Here is a 20557-nt window from a genome sequence, read left to right as displayed (position 1 = left end):
GGGCCATCCCCCAACTCCAGACTAAGAAGCTCTAAGTAATAGATTTCCTGCCTGCCTGGGGCATCAGCTGATGTGAAAACCCACCCAGAAACCTCACTGTCCAGCAACTCTTCCGTAACACAGGCTACACTTCCTCAGAATTAAGAATTGGGTCAAGTAACCCCTTTGCTGAAGAATAAAGACAAAGGAGAACAAGAGGTTTCTGCCCCTCCCCAGGGGAGAGCCCAGAACTTGGGCTGCATGCACTGCGCCCACCTCCCAGGAGAAGGATAAACTGGAGAAGGGCGTCCTGCGAAACTGGGACAGCAAATGTTGAGATGGGAACAAATTGACCAGCTGGCCAGGGACAGCCCCCTTCGTCGCTGCCTTGGCAGCTGCCTCCGCCCCCTCAGCACATCCTGCCCACCTCCAGTGGCTAAGCTGTCAGGGAAACTGTGCTTTGGGACCTGGGGCAAAAGAGGCTGCCCCCAGGCCAAGCTGCGGAAGAGATGGGAGCTAAACCACCAGCTCCCAAGCGGCAGGCTCCATACCCCAGCCAACACCCCGCCGCCCCCTCACCCTACTGCAACCCCGGGGCAATATGACCCGGAGAAACGTGACCTGGGAACGAGGGTCGGCCACGTCATGCCTCCAGAGAGATGGGAGCTTATCCTTCACCTCGCCAGGGGCAGCCACTCTCTCCTCTCCAACACCTGATCTCACCGCGCCAACCTCCCAGGAGCAACCTGACCGGGTGTGGGGTGTCAGGCGAATCTTGCGCGGGAGAGGCCATTCCCAGGCCAGGTCAGTGGAGAGGAGAAGAAGTGGCCCCATTAGGACGGGCAGCCGGACCTCGCAGCTGCCTCTGCCCTTCGACCGCATCGCGCCCTTCTCCCAGGGGCAAGCTGACCTGGAGACGGGCATCCGGCTTCTTGGGCAGCAGAGGACGCCCCCAGGATTGGCAGCGGGGAAGAGGAGAGCAAATTGACAGGCTCAGCGCTGCAGGTCTTCTACCCCCGCCGTCGCCACCCCCGCACCTTAAAGGCACCGCCCAGGGCACCCCTCCCCCAGCAGGTTGAATGGGACAGGTGTGTCTGGTGATCTGGGGGAGGAGAGGCCACTCCCACACCAGGCAATCGGGGAGACGGGAGCCAATCCACCAGCTCCCCAAGGCAGCCACCTACCCCTGAAGCAGCCACCTCTCTTGCCCCCTGACCTCACGGTGGCCTCCTCTAGGGAGCAGGCTGACCTGGAGATGGACGTCCGGCGAACTTGGGACAACAGAGACAGCCCTCAGGGCAAACCATGGGGGGAAATGGGAGCAAATGGACCGGCTCCATGGGAAAACCTGCCGCTGCTGCCACCACCCCCAACGTACCACGCCCGCCTCCCGGGGTCAGGCCGACTAGGATACACGTGTCCCGTAACCCAGGGCAACAGAGACCGCCCCTAGGACAAGCCGCGGGGAAGATGGGAGCAAATGGGCCCGCTCCCCCGATGCAGGCCCCCGACCCCCGCCACCCGTGTACCCTGACTACCCTGCCTCCCGCCCCCAGCAGGCAAAGTGGGACAGGGGTGTCCGGGGACCTGGCGCAGCAGAGGCCGCCTGCAGGCCACGCGGGACAGACATGGGAGCTAATACACAAGCTCCCCCGGGGCAGCCTCCCTATCCCCGCAGCCACCACCTTACCAGCCCCCTGACTGCACCGCACCCATCTCCCAGGTGCAACCTCACCTGGAGTCGGACCGCAGGCAAATCTCCGGCGGCAGAGGTCGCCCTCATGCCAGGCCGCGCGGGACAGAAGAAATGGAGCAGCTCCCTGGAACGGACCCCCTCCCCCTGCAGCCGCCGCCGCCGCCTCCCAGGGGCAAGCTCACCTGGAGACCGGCGTCCCGCCTCTACGGCAGCAGAAGCTGCCACTGGCTCCGCCGCGGGGGAGAGCTGAGCGAACTGACCGGCTTCCGCGCGGCAGCCCCCCTAACCCCGTGGGCCCCGCACATTAATGGCACCGTCCCCACTCAGCAAGCTGAGCGGGACAGGCGTGTACGGTGACCAGGGGCAGCAGAGGCCGCTCCCAGGCCCGGCAGCCGGGAGAAGGCAGCTATTCCAACAGTTCGCCAGAGGCAGCCGCGCTCCGCCCCCCTGTCGCTGCCGCTGCCCCCTGACCTAACCGCCCCACCTCCCAGGAGCAAGCTTACCTGGAGTCCAACATCTGGCGAATCTCCAGCGGCCAAGGCCCCCCTAGGCCAGGCTGCAGGGAAGAGAAGAAATCGACCGGCTTGCCCGGGCAGCCTCCCACGCACCGCCGCCTCCGCCGCCCCAAACGATTGGACTAGCCTCCCGGGGTCAGGCTGACTGCGAGGATGTGCACTTGCCTTCTAATCCTGGCCACGTGCCTGAGCACCTCCCTGCATCCCTACACTCCCCGCACCTCTGCACCCCTGCCACTATCTGCACTTCTGCACTGCCTGCACTTCTGCACCCCTGCACCCCCGCATCCCCTGAACTGCCTGCGCCCTCCACAGCCCCTGCACCCCTGTCACCAGTTACACTTTTGCACTGCCTACACTCCTGCACCTCTGCATGTCCCACACACCACCTCTTGGGCCTGTGGCAGAGTCTCTGCTGTTAGACCAATGCACAGGAACTCACATCTTTGCCAGTATATGATGCATCAGTGGACGTCTGGGGTTGGCTGCAGGAAGGTACATGTTCCCGGTCACTAGCCTGGGCCACTAGGGTGATCTCTCTGAGGTCACCAAGGGCGGGCTCAGAGATGCTGTTTTCCGGGAAGAGAGGAGTTGAAACAGGTCTTGAGGGCAGAGCTGTGCTCAACAGGCCGTCCACGCTTCATGTTTTACACAGGGCTTCGGAGAAGTGAAATGGATCCAGCCAAGTAAGACCGGCCTGCTGTACGCCCACCTCAGTCCTGGGCTCTGAGTCAGACCGACTGGCTCCCACACTCACGGCCCAGTTTTGGTACCTGAATGGTCCCTTTGAGGCATCCCATCAGTTCTCAGGAAGAAGTCTGGCTGCTTCCACCCCATGGCCCTCCCTCCTGTGCTGGCCTCAGGAAGTTTCCTTATTTGGGGAAGAAGGCAGCCCACCCCCTACCCCACCCCTCACCATGCTCTCACCCAGGCTGCAGCTCTCGCTGCCCATCAGAGTCTGGAAAGCCATCCCTCTTCAGTTATGTCCCTTCTGAGATGGACTTGCTTCCACTCAATTCTAGGCGAGGATGCACCATGGAATGCACTGGGTAAGAGAACCAAAATAAATAATTTCTTCTGTGAGGTTTTCTGTTTATCTACTGGGATGGGCTGTGTGTAGTTTGCTACAGCTATTGGTATGAGAGGCTAAAACAGCCTGTGTGTCCTTGTTTTCATCTCCCCACTGTCTTTGGGTTTTCCCTTGACAATCCTGAGACATTTACTTCTTTTAGTTTTATTCCTGTTATTACACAGGGGCCCTACTGACATGGAGGTAAGGTGTTGGGGGAGCAGGACAGAGCAGGGCATCTGTAGTCCTGTGATTAGTTCTCATTGAGCCTATGCCCTGAGCTGTGACCTCCACAAGTGTGTCTCTTTCCCCCCACCCCAATTTGGGTGAGACAGAAGGGATTTCCCTTCTCCCAGGTTGGTTAGGCTCTGGTAAAATAATTTCTCATTAAAAAAACAAACAAACAAAAAACAACTTCCCCAAATGAAACAGAATGTTTTGGGTATATTTCAATAGAGTTATTTTCTCCTTTCCAGGCAGGAAGCATGAGGAGTTATCCTCTGAGGCCTTCATTCTGAGAACAGGACACGGTCCTGGAGGTAAAATGCATGAAAAAGAGCAGGGGGCCCCTCTGACTGGCCCCCTGGAGTTGTCACACTCGGACTTCCCCACGCTGAGATTTCCACTGGCCTCAGGGACCTGTTAAATCTGCCTGCCCTGGGGGTTGTTACAAAAGCGGGTTCTGCCCTGGGAGCTGTGACTCGCCAAGCCTGCCTGGCTGCCTCTCTGTGTTGGGAGCAGATTTTCCCCTCATTTTTCTGGGATCTAAGAAGTACAGTGGGATTGCAGCTCCCTCAGCTCTGGTGTTTTCAGGACAGAAGGAGAAATTTCTGAGCTCCACACGAGCTGGAACAAAGGCTGGAATCCTCCCCTCCTCTGCCTCCGTGCAATAAGTTTCTGTGGTTCTAGCCGAGTTTCTGAAGATGTGGATTTAAACACACACATCCCAGCCCCTACAGGAGCACACAGTCCCATAAATCCCCCCAGTTTCCACTGGTAACTACTGAGCTGATGGGGACACGGGTTTCGGGTCCACAGAGGCCTGACTGCACTACTTGCTCCGTGGCCTATTAACGTGGTTGCTCTGGGTCTTGTCTGAAGTGGCTTGCTTACCGCACCTGGTACATGGGAAACACAAAATAAGTTCTAGAAACTTCACTTTTTCTCCCTCCAGGGCCTTCAAACATAGAAAGTATTAAGTGAACTCAGACGGCCTAGTCACCGCAATGAGGTCCGTCCAGCCTGGCTCTCCTGAGTGATGGGCACTGACTTGCACCTTAACTCGGAATAGTAGGGGAACCGCCTTCTTCTAACTGGGCCTCTCCCCACACCGGGCACGCCCTCAGCTGAGACGGTGTCAACTCCCCCATTGAGGTGTGTGCTGGTGGCTTCAGTGTGACCTGGCCCTGCCGGGATATGAACCTGCAGTGAGTGAGGTGGAGGGTCGGGTGGAGAGGGGTCCCTTCTGGGGTGGCAGGGGGCCCGGTAGCACCCAGCCCGGCCTGGTGCCTGGGGCTCCCTAACACCTCCTACAGCTCCTGGGTTGGCTCCGGTCCTGGCCAATCCATACACCCTCCCAGCATCTTCTCATTAAGTCCCTTTTTGCTTTTATCAGCGAGAGGTGGCTTCTGTTGCTTGTTCAGTGAAACAGTACATAGGGAAACCAGACTATTTCTAACATCAGTAAAATACCAACCTCAGTTATCTCGCCGGGCAGAACGTGCAGCACAAAGGCCTGCACAGGGCTGTGCGAACGGCTTACGTGAAGGGTCCTCATCATCTGTCTTCAGAGATGCAGAAGCTGGTGGTTCAGGTAAAACCTCAGGGAGGGATTGAGGAATCCAAAGCTGGTTGGTTTCAAAGGCTAACTGGTCAGACCAGACCCCTGAGCTGTGGTCAGAAGCCTAGCTCAACATCACTCAGACTCAGCACCATAAGTGCCAGGTGGGGGTGGTGGTGTTCCCTTTGCAGGCTCTCATTGGGGATTCACTGTAGTCCCTTAAATGCAGCAGAGATTCCAGCCCCCTTAGCCCCCACCCTGCGTGTTCCATGACACAAATCCCGGGAGTGTTTAATTTTCATCTTTGTTTAGGAGGATGAAGGAGGGGCAAGAGGAGACATAAATTCATACTGACTGACACAAGGTCACAGCCAGTACCTCCTCCTTGGAGAGATATGTGCTCCCAAAGTGGTGGCTGGGGGGCTGGGCGGAGACCCTCCACTGGTCCCAGAGGGACTCCCTCATCTGGCCACAACTGATGGGTTGGACAACAGATCCAGAGGGAGACAGAGCATCTTTCCTGGGAATTTGGAACTGACACACAGAAATCAAGTTCACTCATCTGGGGATTGGCGAGGGGCGGTGGTTGGAAGTCAAATGAAACCAGAGCATGAGAGAAAGTTAGAAGTGAAAGAGAGAGAGACAGAGAGACTGAGCTTGTGAGAGCAAATAGTCAGAAAGAAGGAAAACAATCAGGGGACAGAGGAATTCCAGCTCTTGACTGTCTAGTCTGTCCTAGCCCATCAACGACCCCGCGGGATGGTTAATAAAATTCCAGTTTTGCAGATAAGGATAAAGGCTGAAAGAGGTGGGGGCTGGGTTTGGGTGCACAGTTAATTCAAGTGCCGCTGGACCCCTCATTTCCCATTGCCTGAAGGCACTGTAATCCTCACTGGGACCCCTGCGGTCCCCTGACAGCCCAGCACCCTGATCAAATGGCCCCTGCGGGAGTGGGAACCCCTCTGAGCGTGAAGAGTTCCCTGAACCGAGATGCCATGCATCAGCAGGCTCCTGCACACCCCAGGTTAACATCTCCCCAGCTGTGCAGTCTCCCGACCCACTTCCCTCCCTGCCAGGCACCCCTTCCTTACCACCGAGTGTACTGCAGGAATTCAGACACAGGGATGCCCAAAGCAACACGAGCCCACTGGCTATACAAACAGCAGACTCCCAGCCCCACCTGGGTTCCGAGGGGACAGTAGGCGTCCTCAGCTTCCATGTGTCTAAGACAATCTTCTTCAGCTGGAGGTTATAGAGAAAAATAAAAGGTCCAAAACATAGTTCAGTGAGGAATTCCTCCAAGGACCTGAATCCAGAGACTACAACCAGGGGTCCCTACCCCCCGGACTTGGGGTGAAGGTGGATTATTGATCAGCACAACCTCCGGTGGCCCAGCTCCTCAACTTGGCTGCCCAGAGTGGGCTGGGGGAATGGGTAAAGCCAGGGCACTCAGGAAGAGCACAGAGGACCTGATCTCCCCTCTCCGCACTTGTAAACCCTTCCTCAAATCTCAAGGCATCTGACAGAGAGCAGCCACCACAATAAGGAGATGCTCCCATTTCTTCACTCACTCCAGTCTGTTCACTTACGTGCTGAGCATCCACTGGGTCCCAGGACATGACACATAGGATGGCCGATGGGACAGGCTTGGTCCTTCCCCCTGGACCCTGTTCAATCTGATGGAAGAATGATCACTCATAAAGAGTTTTTCATAATTATACAGAGACCAAAGACAAACTGCAGAGTGAACCAAATTTAAAAATATATATGAAGATCCCCCAGTCTCCCCGCCTAAGGTTAACAGCATAAAGCAAAAAGATGTTGCCTTTGATCACCAAGGAAGTTGTCACCCCCTCTCAGGTGGAAAGGACAGTTATTCTTTGAGCAGGACACAGAAGTGCTCCATCGGATTGGACCAGGGCATCTACAGTCATTCAGCAAATGTGTATAAGCTCCTACTACGTACGGGAATCTCCTAACTAGACCAATTCACAAGGTTCTCGGGCTTTATCAGTCAACAAAATAGACATGACTCCCCATCACTGGGGGCTCAGAGTTTTAGTAGAGGAAACAGGCAGCATGTTGGGGGTAGTAAGAGCTTGGAAAAATTAAAAAAAAAAAAAAGAGTGATATGAGCAAACTCCGGTGATGGCGGTGGGGTGGGAGGCAGGCAGGAGGGAATAAGGCAATCCTGGCAGATCTCACGGAGTAATGAACTTGAAGCAGAATAGATCCGGAGGAAGAAGGAAGAGCCGGAGTCAGAGGCCCCCTGAGTGAGGGGGAGAGTGTGGGCAGAGAGGCAGAGCACGCCGGGTCCTGAGGCCTTTGTGATGACTTTGGCTCCTAATGAAATGATGACCCGTTTAGTGAGTTTTGAGGGGAGGGGTGATATAGTCCAACTTAAGCTTTTGTGTTTGTGTTTTTTTGTGGGAGGTAATTTATTTATTTTAATGAAGGTGCTGGGGATTGAACCCAGGATCTCTTTTTTTTTTTTAACATTTTTTATTGATTTATAATCATTTTTGAACCCAGGATCTCTTGCATGCTAAGCATGCGCCCTACCACTGAACTAAACCCACCCCATCAATGTATGTTTTGCAGGCTCCCTCTGACTCTGTGTGGATGAGAGATTGTAGGAAAGCAAAGATGGAAACAGGAGGCTATTGGTGTCCAGGAAGGGCTGAAGGTGGCTCTTAGGAGGGCGGGGAGCAGGGAGCAGGTGGTTAATGAAGACAGAATACCCAGAATTTTCTAACAAGCTGGATTTGCTGTCTGTGTGTGTAAGAGAAAGACAGAAAGAACATTGTTCCAACATCTGGACCTGGACAATGGGAGGGATGTCCTCTCCATCCACAAGGGATGGGACAAGGTGGGGCTGAGCAGGTGGAAAGGGGCTGGTATCAGCTCAGTTCTTCAATGTCATGGTTAAGGTGTGTATTACATATTGCCACAGAAATGCCTAATAGGTAGAGGAGTCTGTTTTCTTTTTCTTTTTAACATTTAAAAAATATAATTTAAATGTATTAATTGTATTATGTGACTGATTTGGGAAGTTTGTTTCATGCCAAGGTATATGTTATATATAGCCAAATGGAAAATATATCAGAAAGGGGAGAAATGAGGGCTTTCACATAAACTGACTGTCCATAACGTAGGTAAAATTTCAATAAAACCAGTGTTCAGTGAAAAAACCTCATCTTGGTGTTACATAAAAATAAATGAAAAAGGACTATGTTAATGTATCATTATTTCATGTTACATAATAGCCCCAAACAAACACACTGTTTAACTATGAGGCTTGTAGAAATGCTATTCGCTTTTTCCACATAAATACAGAAATGCAGAAAGGTTCTAAGTTAGAATAAGCATCTTAGTGGAAATAATACAGATTTGAGCATTTTACATGATATATATATTTACTGATACAAAATTTGGAAAAGTAATTACATAGTAGAACATATGTATGAATGTGAAAGCAAGATTAATGAAAGAAAAAGAATGTGAGTCTCAGGGATAAAGGTCCAGATGGAAAGGGCAAATCAGGGAGTTTTGGAGAAATCGAGAAATTGATGGCATGCCACTTTCCAAGGCTGGGTTGCTTCCACCAAAGGAATAGCAGAGAGAGAGATGAGAGGCCCAGGAGCCAACCCTGGGGCACACCCACAGTGTATGTTTGGGAAAAAGAGGAGACATTGGCAAAGGACCAGCCAGTAGACCAAAAGCAGAAAACAGACTGAGCGATGGGCTGGAGTTTAAGTGAAGCAGGAACACGGGGGAGGAGGGATGGAAGAGCTGGGTCAAATGCTGCCGAGGGTCTACTCATGATGAGGACTGAAAATTGACCACTATATTTAGCAACGTGTGGTCACTGATGGCCTTGACAGAGCAGTTTCCATAGAGCGAGGGATCAGGGGAAGAGCCAGAGTGGGTGTAAAAGGGGATGGCTCAAGAGAAGATGCAGACAGTGAGTTTAAACAACTCCTTAAATATTTGCTGCAAAGACACAGGGTGGCAATTGGTGGGGGTGAATTAGGGTCAAGGAGTGCTGTTTGTTTCTTTTAAGAAGATGGACGTTTATATACTGATGGGAGCCAACTAGCAGGAGAACAAAATAGATGAGGTAGTGAAAGAGAGGATGGTTTTGGGAGTGACAACCCAGAGAAGATGGGAGGGATGGGGCCCTGTGGACTTTTCGAGGAATTGGCTTTCGATGTTACCTGTAATAAGAGGTGGGGCACCGAGAGTGAGGTCACAGACAACACTAGGTGAGCGGATGTGCTGGGAGTTGCTTGTGAAACTTCTCTTCTGTTGGCTTGTTTGCTTGTTCAAAGTAGAAAAGTAACCTTATCAGCTGAGGGATGAGGAGGAAGAAAGAGTTACTGGAGCCATGAGAAGAAGATAAGAAAGAGCCTTCCAGGGAGAATGGGACAGTGAAAAGAGCAGGGGGAGATGGGGGAGTGCGCTCCCAGAAAGTTACATTTTCTCTTTGACGTCCCCAAATGTGTGATGTGTGATTACCCTTCCTGCTGTCTACGAAATAAAAATTAAGTATGGTTCAGAGGAAATGCTATTTCATTCTAAGAGGCTACCTGTTTCTCAGGAATGGCCATCTTAAACTGCAAATATTACAAAAAATGTTGAAAAGATGAAACTGTGTACCTAAAATCCCCTATTTTCTATTAATCTGGTTACTATTTAATTCCCCTATCAATAACTCATAACCAATACTGCCATGATGGAGGTACACTGATGTTTAAAAGGAAATGAGATCTGTATCCTTTTCCTAAATTCCATGGCTTCCTTAATATACAGTTCCCCTTGGAATTTAGGAATGTCTGGTATAAGAAGTGAGAAACAGTTTGAGAAAATCCCGGCTCAGAATTACACAGCACAACCGCATCTCAGAAGTATATACAGCCGTAAAGAATTTTAGAAGCAAAACTCCGTAACTACTCTTAAAGACTTTTGCAAACCTGGGCCTGCCCAGATGTTTCCAAACTGGAAAGGGACTCCAATCACTTGCCTGGTACCGGACCAGAGGCTGACCAGCCTTTTCTGTAAAAGCGAGAGAGTAAATATTTTCAGTTTTGCAGATCATTTTGTTGTAACCATGCAGGTCTGCAATAAGAAAGCTAAGAGCACTGGGAGACAGGAAACAAATGGGCATGCCCACACCCTCCCTTCCACTCAGGGCAGCTTCTCTGTGGTGGGCAGTTTTGCCACAATAACTTGTTTCTTTGTTTCCATTGGTTTCTTTTTTTCCACCTTACTGCTCAAGCTCAGAAATTCAGGTGGTCCTGGTCCTTCAGCATCCATGCAGAGAGAAGGCTGAGTGGGGTTGGGAACCCCACCTGATGGAGAAGAGAGATTGCTGGGAGGGACACTACGGCGGCCACCATGACACGAGACAATCACACCTTCTGGGGTGAAAGGGAATGAAGACAAGGGAGGGACAGAGCAGTGGGACCCCTAGGTCGCCTGCCAGGCTTTCTCTCCCTCCACAGCCACCCTGGGTGCCTGGGGGGTGTTGGGATTCAGCTACGGTGATTAGGCTGAAGGGACTCAATATAAAGGACCATCCAGCTCCTCACTAGGTTCCAAACGCAGCCCCTCAAAGTCCACCCTCTGAGTTTCTGGAACTCAGCTGGAAGAATAAATGAGCAGGCCAGATCCAGAGCCCAAGCCAAACACGACGGTAGTCACGTGGGGTTGTAACCCCATGCTCAGTGGTAGGGGACGCCTTGCAAATCTGCAGAAATCCCTGTTCCACCTCATTCCTGGGGGAAACCCCAGATCTCCTTCTGCTCTGTCTGTTCTTCTCTTGATGCTATTGTCCTGGATGGATGCAGAGTCTTTGAACCTGGCCCTCCAAACGTACATAAGCAGCCTGTTCGATAAAACAAATTATGCACTTTTTCACATTTGCCAGTTTTTTGATTCCAGAAATTTTGCGGGACTCATTCTCACAGTCTCCTGTGCCCCCACCACTTGGTGGCCCTCTGCTCATGGAAACACCATTTCCCACAACTGCACCCTGCCTCCCAGCTGGTCAGAGGGGAAAGTCCCACAAAGACACAGGTGTTTGTGAGGATCCTGTCCCCAAGCAGAAAGCCTACTCCTGGAGCCACGGACAGGGATCTGGCCTCCTGAGCCGCTCAGCTCTAATTCAAAGCCTAAACTGGGGGCCCCGAACATTGCTGAATGACTTTCTGAGTCACCTGGACTGGAGGGGCCTGATTTTTCTTTCCAGGAATGGATGTAGTGCAGCCTCCATTTTCAGGGCTGATATTGACGATGGATCTAGTTCCCCCCACTGCACCGCAGGAAGGAGAGGCCCTTCCATCCCACAGCTTGGAAACCCAGCCCAGGTAAGTTCTGAAGCAGTGTATTGCTGCCAGGTCCAGTATCCCTGCAGAGTGGCCTCTGTCCCTGAATGAGCCCCTTACCTGGGCCTTTTCTGCCCCGACACAACCACACCCCAGTCTGTGCCAGAGATCTGGGGCTCTGTGTGTCCAGGGCACACAGTTGGGACCTGAGCCAGGTGTCCACTGGGCCTCAAGGGGGAGAGGTCTGCCTCTGCATCAGGGGAAGGTGATCTCTCATGGCTGGCAGGACGCTCTCAATATGGACCTCCAGGCGCCCAGGGAGCAGTTTCCCTGCAGGTGTTAGAAGCCATCATCAGGAGGGCAGGCCCCTCTTTGTGCAGACCATCCCGCAGTGCTGGGCCCACGTGCTGACCACAGAAACCTACATGTCCCCAGGTTACCCCAGGCAACCTCACAAATTCGTCACTTGGTGACCTGGGTACCACGGGATCATTGGCCATCCCATGAGGGTGGTCCTTGAAGGCATGGACTCCAGGTGCTCCCGTTAAGAAATCCCCCTGGGTTTCTGTGGTCACAGAGCCCACACCAGAAGATTCTAGTCCTGCAGTGACCACCACAGCAGTCACCTCCCCTGTGCATGTCCAGGAACAAATGACAGCAATTTATTGCCAGGAATCGTGATGAAGAAGGGGGTGGGATTCCATACTAGTTTTAGGATCCTGGTAACTCACTCTGCACCCCAAAAAGCATCCATGAGAAATGTGTTTATTGGGATATCTGTGCCCCTAGAAGAGCTGTTCCTCAGGGCTCCTGGGACCCTCCAGCCCCTCTCAAGGTTCTCAGAGCTTGGGTCTAAATTTCTATCTCCCTCCTTTGGTGTACAGCCACCTGTGTCTCGTGATCACAGGTCACTTTATTGCATGACTTGACATGTTCTTAGTTCTCGTCCTCCACCCCTGCACTAGACTCCCACGATGTTCCCACTGACCCTTGGCTCCCTGGGTGGGTCAGGGGGCCCTAAGTCTGCACCCTTCACTCTCCTCCTCTACCCCCAACTCTGAGGCCACCCCTAGGTGGACTGGAAGGTGTTTGTAAATGAGTCTTACACAAGGACATGACTGGACAAAGCAGGGCTCCACCCCCGGAAAGCACACCTGCTCCCTTCTCTGATGAGGACCCCACAGCCCCACATTGCCTCCAGGAGTCTACTCAGCACACAGTCCCCCAGTTCTGGGCAAGGCGTCTCCCTGGAATCCTTGCTTCCAGGCAGAGTCTCTCTGTCCTTCTGAGTTTAGAGTTGTTCCCATGTTCCTGAGCACCAAGGTGCCCAGCACAGACCCTTCACTGACCTGGAGAGACAAGGAAGATATGTGGCCACAGGTATCACAGGACACACCTGCTGGGACCCCAGGCCAAAGGGCCATCCTTCTGCCTTCTCAGGTGTGGATCCCGTGGTACCTTTTTGCAGGGGGCCCAAATGGGGAGTGGGGCCCAAAGCAGTTCATGGGGCTCTCTGGGCAGGGAAGACTTGGGCCAGGCAGCCTTGCCTGGTTTCCCTCCTGGGGCACTCTGAAAACTCCTGCTCCTCTGGCTGTGGCTGGAGGCCCCCCAAACTTCAGGGCGGGGCCCTTTCTCTCAGCCTCCACTGCCTCCAAAGCCACGCTGGAGCCGGCATGGGGAAAGAGCTTTCTTGCCCTCTTGTGGCCAAGCTGCCAGAGGTGGATGCTGCGGGGAACTGGAAAGAGTTAGCAGTTGCTCAGATGTGAGTGGTTAGGCAATTTGACACCCTGTCAACTAGCCTTAAACATTGGAAAGAGGGCTTTCCCGGGAAAGCTGGAAGTTACTTTCAGTAATTTGTTTAAAGATTTCTTTTTTTTTCCCTTAAGGACTCATAAAACCTCTCCCAGGTCATTCCTGGTATGGACCATTATCCAGGGATCAATCGGGAAATGCAGGAGGAGAGGGGTGGGGGTAGGGGAGAGGGTAGGGGAGATCAGAGCCCACAGAGAGGAGATGCCCCTCCTAGGAGCCACAAACTGGGCAGTGGCTGCTGGCATCCAGCTCTCCTGTTCTCAGGCCCATTTCATCTGTGGGGTGTTTCCAAAAGAAACAATGGTGGAAGGGCCATGGAGGACCCCTAGACCTCCCAGAATAGACAGGGGGAGCAGAGTCACCATGCTGGCCCAGAGCTTGGAGACAGACCTGCAGTGGAGACCACAGGTCTTCTGAGAAGCCAGTTTTGAAATAAAGGCAGTATGCGCTGGAATACCCATTTCGAGCAATTGCTTCATCATAGACATGTAATTTACATAGTTCTTCTCACCACGAAACTGTTCCCAACACGCTACATGAATGACGGCTTCAACACACATTCATTTCTGAGATGTGAACAAGTGTAGAGCCGCTCTTTCGTCCAGCATAATGGGCATGGTTACACCTAGGAAAGCTTACCAAGATTTCTCAGCAACAGCCAATTTCGAAATAAAGGCAGTGTGCGCAGGAAAAGCCGGTTGGAGTGAGGGCTTCCCCATACACATGTAAGTTTTATAGTTCCCCTCACCATGAAACGCTGTTCCCAACATGCTACATGCATGAAGGTTTTGACACACATTCAGTTCTAAGAAGTTAGCATGTGGAGAGCCGCTCTTTCATTCAGCATAAAAGGCCTGGTTACACCCAGGAAGATTTACTCAGATGTCTCAGCTGGTTCCTTCACCCAGATTCAAAATAAAGGCCGTTTTTGCTGGGAAAGCCTGTTGGAGCGTGTTCAGAGCTGTTTCGGGCTCTGTCCCAGCTGGAGGGTGCAAACCCCAACCTCCAGAATGAGGGACCAGGACCCCACCGGCCAGGTGGTGTTGCCTTTGCTGGGGAACAGTGATCTTTGGGTTAGATATTTTGCAGCTCTCTCTAAAACCTGTTTTGACTTAAGTTTGCATCCTAGTCACCAGTTTCAGGGCAACAGAAAAAGCATATCCTACATCCCTTTGCACTGAAATCTTCCCAAAAGAGCAAATATTTGCCCATGAAAATACCAGCTGCTCTTCTAAGGCCCCCTAAATACCCAGCAGTGTGGCCGGTGCACTCTTGATCAGGAACAGGATGAGAGGGACCAGCGGTCTTCCAGCAGGCTTGGCCTGATGTGGCAGCTGCGCTGTGGGTCCGTGGTGGGAGGGCCATGCAGGGAATCCTGTTTGAGGGGCCTCTGTGCACGTCTGCATTATGCTCTGAGGTTTCATACAAAGCTCCAGGCATCCTAACTGGTCAGATACAGCCCCCACCCTCGGGCTGGAACCACCAGGACCTCAGTACCTGTAACAGGGACGGTGCCCGGTGTGGGGAGAGGTCATGGGACACTCCGGGGGCAGGGGTAGTGGTGCTGGGGAAGGCAGGGGGTGCAGTGAATGGTGGAGGGAGCAGGGTCCCTTGCTTGGGGGTGAGAGTTCTTGGGGAGACCACAGAGCATGGCACACACAATCCCCACCCCATACCCCAAATTCCTAGCCCCGCCAACACAGGGGCTTTTCTGAACACTCTCACCGTGGCTAGCCTGTAAGACTGCACCTAACCCGGCATCTGGCACCCCTGCCCTATCTCCCCTCTTAGGACAGATCCCGTCTCCTTGGAAACTGCCCAGCAGCGTGAATTCAAGGCCGGCAGCGGGCCTGGAGGATCTGCACTTCAGGTGCCCTACCTGGCCAGCCGTTTGTGCCTTGGCTCAGTCCTCTATCTTGCCCAACGGCAGCCTGGGTCCACGTCCGGTGCAAGGGGAGGCCGCGGAGCCCAGGCTGAGCCACACACACGGACAGGTGAGGGTGCCCCCGCCCCGCTGCCCCACCGCCCCGCAGCCCCGCCCACTGGTGGCAGCACCGCCCCAGCATCCGGCCGGCGCCAGCTGCAGGTGAGGACGTCTGCTCGGCACCGCCCGCCCCGGCCCCGCCCAGCTGCCCCATAAGCCTCCCCCCAGCCCCCGTCCTGGCCGAGCCTTGGCTCCCATTGGCTCCGCAATTTCTGCCCTCTCACGTCTAGCCTCGGGAGGACACAGACGCAAGCGCTAGAGGAGGGCCCCGCGGCGTTGCCATGGCTACATGCGCCGCGCTCTGCGCGGGCCGGTGTGAGCTTCTGGGGCGGGCAGCGGGCTCCGGAAGTGTGCAGCTACCCGGGACCATGGCGGTGCTTGCTGCTGGGGCTGGCGGCTTGCTCGCCTGGGCGACTAGTTCTTGCCTGGTCAGTCGGAGGCCGACATCCTGTCTGGGGCGGCGTCCCACAGACGGTAAACGTACGGCCGCGCCGTTGGCGGGGCCAGTGGACATGGACCGGGGTGGGATCCGGGTTGGTGTGGCTGCCGGGGAGGCGCTGTGGTGCCAGGGAGCGGGTTGGGGCGGGGAGGACAGGGCTGGGGCACAGCCTCGGGCTTTCCTCCCCCTCGGGCACTGGGGCTGGGACCGCGAGTCCGGGTAGCCCTGCTTGGCCGCGGCCTCCCAGAACCCCCGGGAAGGGCAGGCGGAGGACCTGACTTTTATGAAGCGGGGCCTTATCCGGGTTTTGAAGAGCCCCAGAATCAGATGTTGGAATGGGGTGGTTTATCAGCCTTGTTTATCTGCAGGGAAATTTCAGTTCCATCCAGATGTTGGCTCCTTCGGTAAAACTCAGGAATAAGACAAGGGTCATTGCCGATTAGCAGTTATCTAGGGCTTGACTCAAAATAGACTGTGCGGGGTGTAGGGATGGTAGATGGGCCTTCCCTCTCAAAGTTGGCAGTCTTCTGGGATTAGAGGCCCCAGTTGAGGATTACATCTTCATCTGCGGTAATGGAGGTTGTGGGAACATTAACACAGAGAAGGGAGGAGTGTGGCTGCGATAACTCATTAAAGAAGCCAGGACACTTGCCTGGCTCTTGTGTAGGAGAGTCTCGCCTAGGGTAGGGCAGCAGTTATCAAAGTGTGTCTGAGGCCCCTGAGATGCAAGACTATTTTGATAGAAACGCCTGTATGTCACCTGCCTTTTGCACACTCTTGCACTCCCGAGTTTCCTGTGGGGATTTCCAGGGAAAACCTGGTCTGTGATATCACAAAACAGGGAATTTAGAGGCAGATAGAATTCAGAACTCACCAGTCCAAAAGAGTTTTGCAGAAATTAAAATCACTGCTCTTCTTCTCATTAATGATTTTTGTTTAGAAAAATATACTTATTTTTTGCTTAAGAGTATTAATGGTAACATGTAGTAGGTTGTTATTATTTTTAAGTGAAATCATAAGCATTTTTTAAAGTTCTTATTTAAGTTCTAACACAGGAACTATTGATAGATTTAACCCACATAAACAGCAGCCTTTTGGAATCCTCAGTAATTAAGAGTGTACAGGGGTCTGTAGGCCAAGAAGCTTGAGAGCCCCTGGAGAACGTGTGCTCAGGTACTAGTCAGGTACTTAGCGTTGTTAGACAGATGCCAAGATGTCTTCTGCATGTGCTCCCGGACTCGAAGTAATTGGCCACATGGAGACGGGTGGGCAGTGCCTCCACTATACAAACCAGAAGCTGCTGAATGTGTCTGGATTGTAGGCCATGGGCTGTGCAGGGATTCCCGTTGTATCTGTTCTATCTAAGCCGGGATTCCTGTGCAGAGGCTTGGCCCTGAAGACCCGCTCTCCTTTGCTCCCTGCCAGGTACCTTCTGTGTGACGTCAACCCTCCAGAGGGCTTCAGCCTCCATAGGAGCGTCTGTATCCACATCGCCTTCCTCCTGAAGACCCTGCTGAAAATGGAGGAATCGGTGCTGGTGATACCCCCTTGGGGCCGCCTCTACCATTGGCAGAGCCTGGACATCCACCAGGTCCGGATTCCCTGGTCTGACTTTTTTGATCTCTCAAGTCTCAACAGAAACATCCCTGACACTGAGTACCAACCGTTCATTGCAGGGGAGATGGTGATCGTTTAACTGGGGCCAGACGGTTGTTGTTCTGGTTCTGATGTGAACATCAGGCCATCTTGCTTCGGGCTTGTCGGTCTGCTAAGGGGTCCTGCTCATGTTTCCCGCACTGCAGGTGAATTTGGTCTTTCCATAGTTTTTCTCAGGAAATAGATCTGAAGTGTATGAGATATGTGTTCCCTCCGCTCTGAAAATCCTGGCCTCCTGGTGAGATGGAGCGGTGACAAGAAGGCCACTGCCACACAGGCCTTGTCTAAGGAGGACTCGCTCCCTGGGCAGTAAGGGCCATTCTTACCTGAAGGAAAACACGATGTGTGTGTAGCATGGGCCACGTGCTGGAGACGGTATGTAACCTCTCATTCAGTATAATTTGGTCCTGCTCAAGCTTCCCATTTTACTTTCCGTAAGAGGTAAGAGTTGAAGATTTTCTTTGAATAAAGGTATTTAGAACTTATCTTTTTCTTTAATTGAAATGTGGTTGATTTACAATGTTTTGTTAGTTTCAGATATACAGCTGTTTTGTTAGTTTCAGGTATACAGCATAGTGATTCAGTTGTACATATACATAGTCTATTCTTTTTCAGGTTCTTTTCCATTAAAGGTTGCAAGATACTGAATATTTTCCCCTGTGTTCTGCAGTGAATCTTTGTTGTTTGTCTATTTTACATATAGTAGTTTGTAATTGTTAATCCCAAACTCCTGTTAGTTTTCTAAGTCTGTGAGTGTGTTTTTGTTTTGTAAATAAGTTCATTTGTATCATTTTTAAAAATTCCACATACAAGTGATATCATATGATACTTGTCTTTCTCTGTCTGAGTTATTTCACTTTAGTGTGATAATCTCCAGGTCCATCCATGTTGATGTAAATGGCATTATTTCCTTCTTTGTTATGACTGAGTAATATTCTTCTATATCTAAATTCTACATCTTTATCCAATCATCTGTCTGTGGGTGTTTAGTTTGTTTCTATGTCTTGGCCATTGTAAGCAATGCTGCTGTGAACATTGGGGTGCAGGTATATTTTGGAATTAAGGCTCCCTCTGGATATATGCCCAGGAATGGGATTGCTGGATCAAATGATAAGTCTTTTTTTAGTCTTTTGAGGACTCACCATACTCTTTTCCACAGTGGCTGCACCAAACTACATTCCCACCAACAATGTAGGAGGGTTCCCTTTTCTCCACAGCCTCTCCAGCATTTGTGGTTTGTGGATGTTTGAATGGTGGCCATTCTGACTAGTGTGAGATGATAACTTATTGTAGTTTTGATTTGCATTTCTCTGATAATTAGCAATATTGAACCTTTTTTTCATATTCCTATTGGCCATTTGTATATCTTCATTGGAGAATTGCTTGTTTAGTTGTTCTGCCCATTTTTGGATTGGGTTGTTTATTTTTTTTTCTTATTAAGTTGTATGAACTATTTATATAGTCTAGAATTTAAGCCATGTTCAGTCTCATCTTTTGCAAAAATTTTCTCCCATTCCATAGGTTGTCTTTTTGTTTTGCTTATGGTTTCTGTTGCTGTGAAAAAGCTGATAAGTGTAATTAGGTCCCATTTGTTTATTTTGTATTTTATTTCTGTTGCTTGGGTGTATTGCCCTAGGAAAACATTGGTGAGATATATATCAAATAATATTTTGCCTATGTTTTCTTCTGAGAGATTTATAGCGTCTTGTCTAATGTTTAAGTCTTTAAGCAATTTTGAGCTTGTTTCTTTTTTTTTTTTTGCGACTCTATTGTATGCTTTCGATTTGTGGTTATCTATTTTTTCAAGTATATCAACTCATTACTATATCTATTTCCTTTAGACTGATAATCACGTAGGCTCCAACACATCCTAAGAATAATGAGAAAAAAAAAAAGAAAGAAAGAGAAAAAAATCTATCTTTTCATGCTACCGTCTCCCATTACCACCTTTTTGTATTTTGATGTAATTTTTCTTTTTTCCATCTTCATGTTTATTGTCTTGTAACTCGTTATTGCATTTCCAACTATGGTTTCCCGTTTGTATAGCATCCTGCTTTCTTTCTGTTTAGAATAGAAACTTTTAATGTCTCGGTTTGGTTCAATAATGCTGAATTATCTCCCCACTCCCCTCCCCCCCTGCGTCTCTGAATCCTCAGTGCAGGGAAGCCAAACCATCCTTGCCTTCATCGGTTCTGGGAAAGCAATCTTCATAGTGGGAAAGAAAACATTGAAAAATAATATTCTGTGTGTTGCTTTCTACCCTTGCCCAGAGAGTGAGAATCACCTCTGAAGGCGGAGGAAGAAAGTTGGAGGTGCGGGGCACAAAGTCTTTTGTCCTTTTGCTACTGAAAAAATGATTGCTTTTGTAATTAGTGATGATGCACTTTAAATTGGTGAGATCGAGATTCTACAGCTTCAGCGCCTGTGAATAACCAGCCGGGAGAAAGCTCTCAAGGGCCCCTGCAGTGGGAAAGGCAGCCCCTCTGAGCACCTGTTGTTCTGTATTCTTCCTGACTCCACAAGGATTTGCTACGCACCGCACCGTGCAGGACGATGCAGTTACCCGAGGTGGAGGACAGGGAGACCCCTGCTGGGTGGAGAGCCACAGGAGCCCACATTTGAAGGACAAAGTGAAGAGTAGTGGGGCGGGCATAGGAGGAGAGGATGGTTGAGACCCAGGATGGTGTCCTGGAGTCCAGCAGGCGAGGCTGGCGGGGCAGATGGGGCCCTGGGGCATGGGCAGTCCTTGAGGGATCTGAAGCAAAGATATGAACCAAGAGACTGGATTCGTGTGGGCGTACAGCGCCCCCTGGATGCCGCGGGGCAGTGCAGCAAGCCCAGGAGGAGCGGGCAGTTCCCCAGAGTTGGGTTGACAGGTCACAACCAATTCACTGGGGACCGAGAGGTACCGAGATTTTGTTAACTTTTTGTCCCTCTTCCTGGAAAAAAGCTGCTTCCTGTTGAATAGCCTGTGTCGTTAGTGAGAATTAAAGACATGAAGCAACATTTCCTCAAAAGTCATCCATTGTGTAGTTGTTAATAAGGGTCAAATGCAGACTTCAATAGACTAAATCAAACATTCATCATCGGATTTTAAAATCCTTTAAAATAAAAATTCTTGCTGTCTTTGTTCTTCATTTCAGGGTTCACTTGGTGATAATAATAGTAAACAAAGCAACAGCAAACCCTTGCAGAACTCTGTCCTGCTGTTCCAGGAACTCTGTGTTCACGACAACCCAATGAGGTGGCAATTTACAGGAAGGACAGTCATTAATCACACAGCTAGTAAATGGCAGACCTG

The 20557-nt window shown here is 51.3% G+C and overlaps 3 long non-coding RNA genes across 6 annotated transcripts in view; 1 reads left to right on the top strand and 2 right to left on the bottom strand.

The window, feature by feature from the left end:
* LOC135320949 (uncharacterized) overlaps nucleotides 1-1468 on the bottom strand; it is a 101962-nt gene extending 100494 nt beyond the window's left edge. For 3 of the 4 annotated variants that reach the window (XR_010380313.1, XR_010380310.1, XR_010380312.1), the window contains exons 1-2: nucleotides 1164-1468; nucleotides 890-910 (exon numbers count right to left, since the gene is read on the bottom strand). This is a non-coding gene — a long non-coding RNA (uncharacterized LOC135320949). The other variant, XR_010380311.1, reaches the window with a different exon arrangement.
* A 189-nt stretch (nucleotides 1469-1657) lies between these two features.
* LOC135320957 (uncharacterized) lies at nucleotides 1658-15172 on the bottom strand. The gene is made up of 10 exons (XR_010380325.1): nucleotides 15057-15172; nucleotides 11486-11695; nucleotides 10013-10926; nucleotides 9257-9390; nucleotides 6629-6715; nucleotides 6131-6281; nucleotides 4956-5079; nucleotides 3118-3235; nucleotides 2633-2847; nucleotides 1658-2231 (listed from the first exon to the last, which is right to left on the bottom strand). It is a non-coding gene; the product is annotated as an uncharacterized LOC135320957 (long non-coding RNA).
* Nucleotides 15173-15396: 224 nt separating this feature from the next.
* Nucleotides 15397-18082, top strand: LOC135320955 (uncharacterized). Its single transcript, XR_010380323.1, has 2 exons — nucleotides 15397-15635; nucleotides 17026-18082. It is a non-coding gene; the product is annotated as an uncharacterized LOC135320955 (long non-coding RNA).
* Nucleotides 18083-20557: the final 2475 nt, after the last annotated feature.

The sequence above is a fragment of the Camelus dromedarius genome, unplaced genomic scaffold (assembly GCF_036321535.1).
Source record: "Camelus dromedarius isolate mCamDro1 unplaced genomic scaffold, mCamDro1.pat HAP1_SCAFFOLD_186, whole genome shotgun sequence".
Classification (NCBI taxonomy): Eukaryota; Metazoa; Chordata; class Mammalia; order Artiodactyla; family Camelidae; genus Camelus; species Camelus dromedarius.
This window is presented reverse-complemented; position numbering and strand designations above follow the sequence as displayed.